The sequence below is a fragment of the Lissotriton vulgaris genome, chromosome 4_1 (genome assembly GCF_964263255.1).
Source record: "Lissotriton vulgaris chromosome 4_1, aLisVul1.2, whole genome shotgun sequence".
Lineage (NCBI taxonomy): Eukaryota > Metazoa > Chordata > Amphibia > Caudata > Salamandridae > Lissotriton > Lissotriton vulgaris.
In genome coordinates this window covers 1,728,406,537-1,728,415,048 of record NC_141691.1, presented here as the reverse complement: position 1 = coordinate 1,728,415,048, position 8,512 = coordinate 1,728,406,537, and positions in this window count along the sequence as shown.

The window sequence follows — 8,512 nt, the reverse complement described above, 5'->3', positions numbered from 1 at the left end:
GTGCTGCTGCTGACATCTGAAGAAGATGGACCCAAAGAAAGCAGGTACCAGGTCCTCCAAGACCAAGAAAGCTGCTGAGAAGAAGGAAGAACAGAAGAAGGAAGTGACACTTAAGTCTGGTGTTGACGCGAAAACCTTTTTTGGGAAAAACAAAAGTACGCCTGCAGCAGCGGTGACCGGGGTCCTTGCTTGGGCCAGCACCTCCGCATCAGTGGGCCCAAGCCACTAACCCAGGCTCAAGAAGATGAGTGTGGAAGAGGTAGCCAGCCTAATGGTGGAAAGCAGTGATACTGAGCCTGACCTAAACTTAGTGCTATCTCAAAGTAGTGCACAATCCATGAAAGAGGGAACACAGCAGGAAAGTGGTGAACAACAACCACCGCCCGCAATAGTAGATGTTCCAAAACAGCATCCACAACCACCGCCTGCAATAGTAGATGTTCACCCTGAGCCACCGCCCGCAGTAGTAGTTGTTCAACAACCACCACCTGCAATAGTAGATGCTCAACGAAAAGAACAACCACAACCACCGCCTGCAATAATAGTTGTTGTTCAGGCCCGGACTGGTAATGCCGGGCACCGGGCAATCCCCCGGTCGGCTGGATGGGGTGGGGGCCGATTTTTTGATAGGGGGCCGGTTTTTGGTCCGGATTGCGACCGTTAGTCAGAACATTCAGTTAACTAACTTCAGTGCTCTCAGGACAACACTACTCTGCTGCGATGCGTTTTCTGCACAACTTTAATAATCTTCTCTCTGCATAAATAAATGCATTGCATTGTTGGAGCGCCATTTAATAGGGTCGCTCGCACGCAGCGCGCAAATGTCTGCCTCCACTCTGCATCTGTGTTGTCTTTTCAGTTCACCCGCCTTAGGGGGGGCCGGGCCGGCTGGTGGTGATCATGCGCATTGGGGTCTCGCGCTATAAAAAAGTGCGCGCGACCGTTGAGGCCAGGTCGAGGAGCTTTCCACAATCCAGAGAGACTCACTGAGACGTCACGACAGAGAAAGAGAGGCACTCCATCATTTTATTATTTCTAGCCCCTGCCTGTCCCGGTTTCCGACTGCAGCCGCCAGCAGGTGAGTCACTGAGTCCGAGTGTGTGCCTTTTTCTGACCGAGTGGCTGGAGTTTTTGTAAACACCATTCAAAGCTATGTTGGGGGCTTAGTTTATAAGAAATAGACGTAAACGTACGTGACTCTATATATCATTTACATGCGCCTTTCATGTGCTGATTTACCGTCTTTTCGTGGGGCCAACAATAGAAATGCAAGGGGGGCGCCTGGCATTAGCCGCTGAGAGTGAGACCACACAGGTGCCTTCCTAGCTTGTAGAATTCAAAATGAAAGGGGCCTCTCCAGTACAGTTACTGCAGCTATTTATTCCATCGTACAGGATGCTTCACCCGAGGCTGCCCGGCAGGGCCCTGGCACACAGATTAAGCCGCAGGCACTCGCTCGGAGGAGCCTCTCTACACATGCTCTATACCCCCCCTCCCATCTCACAAATAGCACCCTAGCCTGATTATCCTGCCACTGGCAACAAGTGGCACTTAAACCCTGGCCAGTGCAATGGAGTGTAATGGGCGCTAATGGGCGGCTGTTTGCTGTTGGAGACCCCCGGGACTTTGGGATTTAAAAGTTCTAAACAAAGCAAATACATTGGCAATAAGCGGCGCCCTGCTGGGCCCCTGATTTTGTTGGATGCACTGGTCTGTAAGAAAATACCAGTGGCGCCCACTGTCCCCCTCCCCTTCCCGTGACCCTCCGCCCTCTGTTCTGGGGCCGGACTATGATGCCCCACACAGGAGCCCAACCTTGGTAAACATACCTCACCGCGGCCGCAGCCCCATCACTGATCTCACATGAGCCCAGCAGCGCCTCAGAGAAAGGTCTCTTCAAAGCTGTTGCTAAGTTAGCAGGACCGTGTTTACAGTAGAGTGCTGCAGGTCAGATTCTCAAAAAATGTGTTTTCTTTTCGTCAGGGTGTTGTCTGTTGTTTTGTGTCCTGCTGAAATGTTCTGAGCCAGCAGGCAGGATGTGTGTGCCCCCTTTGGTGGCACTGTGCTGCTTGACTCTTGGGGGCTGTAACTGCCCGCCCCCCCTTAGCCTTAATTGCACATTGGTTGAAAGACGCCTCCTGCTGGGGCCTGCTCTTTTGCTGTGAGGAAACAGAAACGGCCCAATTACTTCCCCTTGACTATCGAGTTGGCACTTGACAGCCATGTGCCAAGAACACTCTCACTGGGGCGCATAAACAGACACACAAACAGGGAGGCGGCGTGGCTTGTTGACTGGGCGCCAGAGTCCGAGAGTAGCAGCCCATCCAACCCCCCCACTTCCCCCAAAACACAATTTAATAGAAGCACAATGCACATTCCCCGGTGAAGCTGTGTGTCATGCTCATGCATTCTGTTTGTGAACATGGCGAGCTTTGAACAGACTGGGATTATTTGCTACCACTATTCTTGTACATCTTACTTGGCCCAATGTTGCTCTTTGAAACAGGTACACTGTACTGTCAGTGTCGTTTTAAGGATTTTGGGGGGCCTGGGCCAAACGTATTTCGGAGGGCCCCTGTTCGGAACACTTTGATTTTATGATTTTATTTCAGCTCTTTCATTACTCTTTAGCCAGGTCATTGACAGTGCACTGCACACGCATACTTGTCCACATTCGAAATATATTTACATCTAGAATTCAGGAATAGTGATGTGTGTTGTCAGTATTGTAATACAGCAGCAGCCCACCAATATTACTAAAAGAAATCGCTGTGACCCCCTCCCATTACTCATATGTCAGGTCCGGTATTGATCTGAGAGAAATGTTTATTATGGATGTTGCATGAAATATAAACAAATCATTTGTCTGCAAAATGTCTGCAATAGACTCTCACATAATTAAAATGATTTGAAGGAAAATGCTTTTACAACATACTGTACAGTAATATTTCAAGGTCATCAGGACCAAGTACAGATCTGGCGCCATCAGGGGGCCCCCTAAAAGGCTGGGGTCCTAGGCCCGAGCCACACTTTGCCCATGCCTTAAAATGTCTCTGTCTCTAGTATGAGACATGCCACATGTTTCTGGTGGTGGCTGGCTGCAGCCCGTAGGTAATAAATCAGAAATTGGAATCATAATTATTGTCACAGCCAGGGACCGTGACAATCATCGTAATGACATTTTTTGATTTGATGTGCGCAGGCGCAACATTGTGTCCGCCCTAACAGCAAGTGTTGCTATTACAAGGATGACTAGTACGCTTTCATTCGGCTTTGTGCAGGTGGGAGATGGAACAGATGGTAAACCCAGATTTTTTAATTGTACGCATTAACACAATGAGTGCATAGGCCTTGCAATTATAATATATGGCGGTGCACTGTTTGTAGTTTGAACTGGCAAGGGCTTTCACTGAATATACTGAATTTTTTCATATTAGTCTGGCGCAATCTGGTAATATGATGTCATCAAACTAAGCAGCGTCAATATGCACGGTGTTTTGAGGATACATTTCAGCTTGTCGTGGCTTTTTCAGCCAACAGTGCCGTGCTTGCTGGGATCTGTGGCTTCATTGCTCCAAATGGGATAAAATCAAAGCCTGATTAATATTGCTGGCTGACAAATTAGGGCTGGCTTTAAGTCACAGTGATATGTCATGTGACAAGTTGTCAGGTATAAATATGGGGGTAACCTTAAAGCACACAACCGAAGTGCAGAGTATAGTGTAGACTGTCCCTTGGTTTTAAAATGAGAAGTAATTTTTAACATTTTAATAAATACCAAATGGCCCAATTGATATGTGACCTCTACAAACAAACCTTTGTTCTTCAACTTTGCATTCTGGGAGTTGCAGGTTTATATTTCTCATTGCAATTATGGGCCCAGAAATGCCAGTATGTAAAGTGCTGATGGCATTTCAGTTTATGCCAATATCATTCTTGTGTGTATTAAATGGACCCCAGATTGGAGTTTGATGGCATAATTACAATTGCTTATAGTAGGTGTGAAGACTTGGATGGGTATTTTATACAGGCATAATTGATCTGAATCCACAATTAATTGCATTGGGCAAGTTTGCAGAGTTTAATGGGGGGGGACAAGTTCAACCCCCCAAACTCCCCCTAGTAGTGGTTGCTCACTGCGCTTGCTCACTACACACCATGTGGGGGCTGGTCTCGCTTTTACTTTGTTCTCTCTGATTCACTACTTGTGTCTATTTTTGGTGCTCTCTGTAAGAATGTCTATGGGTACATATGACTGGGTGGGTAACCTGGTGCTCTTTAAGGTCATCATCTACTATTTACTGTGCTGTGAAAGTTGATACAATTGAATAGGTAATGAATGGAATGATATCTTCTTCTCCAGTCTGTCCCTAGCACCGGGAAACCCACTGTGGGTAGCTGTGCGCGGTAAAAGTTTAAATAAATAAATAAAATAAATAATGTGCTGTAAAATTCATAATTTTGGTCTGTCTTTTTCCAAAATTTCCCCCTAGTAGTGGCCGGGCTCGCGAGCGGCGCTCGCTCGCTACATGCCGGATGGGGGCTGGTCTGGCAAAATGTGCCAGGGCTGCTTTCAGTTCCCAGTCCGGCCCTGTTGTTGTTCCTCCCGAAGTCGGGGCACTTCAGGAAATTGAGCCTGATGCAGAGCAAGAAGAAGAGTAAGCACCTGATGCAGGACATCTATTGTTTTCCAAATCCCCACCAAGGAAAAGGAGGGTTAGTCCATCGAGTTCTTCGCCAAGCATCCCTTCTGATGATCTTGATCTCAATTGGGAGCCACAGCAATCTGAGCATGAGAGGGAGAGACATCCCAAGAAGACCAGGCTAGGGAAAAGGAAGGTTCCAGGAAGCCTTACACTTATGGAGTGCAATGTTGAACAGCCGGATAATGAAGAGTCAGACCCAGTCATCACAAGCATTACTCCTGGGCCTGAGAACATGGAGACCAACATTTTAACCCTAGCGAGAATGGCTGTGACTAGTAGGGATGTAGCACGCATACCTCCAACACAGGCCACACCAAAAGCAACACTACCTCCAGCTTCCATTTTTACATTTGCACAGGGCCGGCAGCGTCCTACATCCAGCACAAGTTCCACCTCAGCAGAAGTAGGTTGTGATACTACTGCACATCCACATAGTGAATTTCAACACACAACCTCCAGTTCATCCGGCATTGGAAGTGGCACCTCTAGCAGGAGACAAAAGTTAAGCTCCCCAGTGTGGGACTTTTTTACAGTTAGCGCAAATGAGGAGAACATTGCTATATGCTCCATTTGTCATTCCTCTGTTAGTCGTGGTAAGCTTGGTACAAACTATGGTACCGGACGCCAAATGGCCCATTTGAAAAAACACCACCCAATCCAGTGGGAGGACCACCTACAAAGCATGAAAGCAGGAACCATTAATGTTGGTGGGGAAGTAGGAAAAGGTCCCCTCACGGTCGAACAGGAAGAAGAGGGAGACATTCTATCTGGTAGTGGTACACGAAGTACCCCTGTCCCCAGCACTGCAGTGGTAGAGCCCACATCCTCCACATCAGAAACATCTGAGTGGCACCAGAGTAAGAGTAACCCGGAGACACCAAGGAGTACGGGTGCGAAGTCTGCGACGCGAAGTACTGCAATGAGCATAACTGAAGGAAATACCAAGCAGCGTACCATTCTTAGCATGTTTAGGCAGGAGGGAAAGTACGAGCGCAACCACCCAATAGCACGTTTGCACAATGCTAAGCTTGCTAAAATGTTAGCACTGGACCTTCTCCCTTTTTCTTTTGTTGAAGGGGTGGGTTTCCTGGAATTTGTGACAACCCTCTGTCCAAAATGGAATGTTCCCAGCCGCTACTATTTTGCCAGAGTTGCTGTTCCAGCACTACACAACAATGTGCTGGAATTGCTTGGAAAATTCTTGCAGCAGAGTGCTGTTCATAGTAACCACCTGACAACAGACAAGCCACTGATTACATGTGCATCACTGCACACTGGATCTCTTTTTCAGGTGTTAGAGACAAGGTATCTGCAGGCATTGACACTGCTGAGATTTTTAAAGCTACTCGCAGACATGCAACTGTGGACATGTTTGCTATGGAGAAATCGCATACTGCTGCAAACATTTTGGCTGAGTTTACCACCAAGGTCTTTGAATGGCTGCGACCGAGAGGCCTTAACATTGGTTTTGTTGCCACCGACAATGGTAGTAATGTAGTTAAGGCCATGCAAGATGGTCACTATTTCAGGGTCCCGTGTTTGGCACACTGCATTAGCATTGTTGTGCAGGACTTTCTGAAAAATGAAATCAAAGTCAGCATCTTACTGACCATTTGCAGAAGAATCTGCACGCATTTCAACCATTCTTTTAAAGCCCGGAAGCAGCTACGGGTCATTCAATATGACCATAAAATGCCAGTGAAAGCACTCATCCAGGAGGTCCCAACACGTTGGAACTCTACTTATTACATGCTTGATCGGCTGTTTGAGCAGTACATACCACTTAATACTTATGTCATGACAAGAAGATCAGGGGATCCTACTGTTAAAGCCATGACCGTTGAGATGTAGCAATGGGACCTCATTAAATGCCTGACAGAGATGCTACTTCCTTTTGAGGTCTTCACACATGCAGTCAGCAGGGAGAACTGTACTATGGGTCAAGCTATCCCATTGTTGTACATGCTATCGCAAGAGCTGAAGGAGGTGTCTGAAACATACGAAGGTGTTGAAGGAAAAGTTGATCCATGGTATTTGGCAAAGGTCTTAGCCGGCCGCTTATCTGAGAATACAAGGTGTCACATCAACATTACATTACTGCCACAATTTTGGATCCACAGTACAAATTATTTATGAACAGTAATGCAGTAATGCAGTAATTCCACTTTCAGAAGGGGATGTTGCCAAGTACAAAACTGTAATAACTGAGGAAGCCACTGATTTAGAAAACGAACGGCTCTCAATTAGAGAGAGGGAAAGACAACAGTGGAAGGTTCCCAAAAAAAACAGCACCTAGTCAAGGATTCTCCAGAAATTTTTTTTTTTCCCTTTTGGGCCCACCCCCTAGTACACGGGGCAGTTTGTGTGCACACTCCACAACACCCACAACACAACAGTGTAGGTTCAAAACATGAACTATGAGAGAATTTGAAGAGAAAAGGTCAAGGTGCACCACTTAAACGTTCTTAGAAACTGTTATCTCTATTAAGGTAAACAGTAATGATCACATCAACTATTTCTTGTATTCTTGAGGTTTCTTTATTCAATTCAGTTGAAAAGTTATACACAGGCTGTAGACCCTGTGTATAACTTTTCAACTGAATTGAATAAAGAAACCTCAAGAATACAAGAAATAGTTGATGTGATCATTACTGTTTACCTTAATAGAGATAACAGTTTCTAAGAACGTTTAAGTGGTGCACCTTGACCTTTTCTCTTCAAAGGCTCTCAATTAGAGGCCTGCCAGTGCCAGACCAGGACAGTGCAAGTACTACTGAGCATCCTACAGAGTCAAGTTCCTCTTCACAGCATGAGAGCAGTGCATTTGCTTCCCAGCAGTCACAAACACTACCAATAACAACAGCACCAACAGGATCTGATTAATCAAACACAACCAAAAAAATAGCTGCTTGGTTTCTACAGAAAGGGATGGGTAAGTCCATTGCTGTCACAAAGCAAAAAGAGGACAAGCAAACCGGAGCACCACTGAACATTGAGCGGATGGTCCAGGCCTATCTGGATGACACAACAGAGGTGTTCATGGAGCAAAGCCCATTGGTGTATTGGTATAGGAAAAGAAATGACTGGCCAGTGCTCAGTAGGCTGGCGATAAAGTATCTGGCTTGCCCTGTTGCAAGTGTCTCTTCAGAGCGTGTTTTCAGTGCTGCTGGTGCCATTGTAACTGTGAAAAGGACCAGTCTCTCGCCCAAAAGCGTGGAGAGGTTAACCATGATCAAAATGAATCAGCACTTCATACCACCAGACTACAAAATACGTGAATCACACCTGGAAGAGGAGAGCGAGTCGGAAGACATAACTACTGGGTTACATGACCTACTTCTGTCAGAAGAACCACCAGGGTTTAGGACGAGCTCCTCGTTCCTGACAACTAGACTTTTAAATTGTTACATTCTCCCTTCCTTTATTTGTGTGTATCTGTCTTTCTTGTTCAAACTTCAAAACCAACACCATCCTTCTCTTTACTTTTTTAATTACCTATTGGAGTTGCACATCTGTGCATTTAACTCTGCACTCCACTCCTCACAGTCCTGCTCCATCTTCCTGACTCACCCTAAATACATTTCCATCTTGCCATACATTGGATGGAGATGGAGAATAGTACAATAGTGTAGCGCCTAACAGTCCCTCCATTACAAGTGAAACGCACGTGACTATAGCCATCTTTTGTTTTGTTTCCAATCCGAAACGCATCACTGTCTTAAGGCTACCACCTCTGTCTGCACTGGCATACACAACTCTTCAATGTCAGAACTGGAGCAGGGCTCCAAAATTAAAGTAAACTTGTC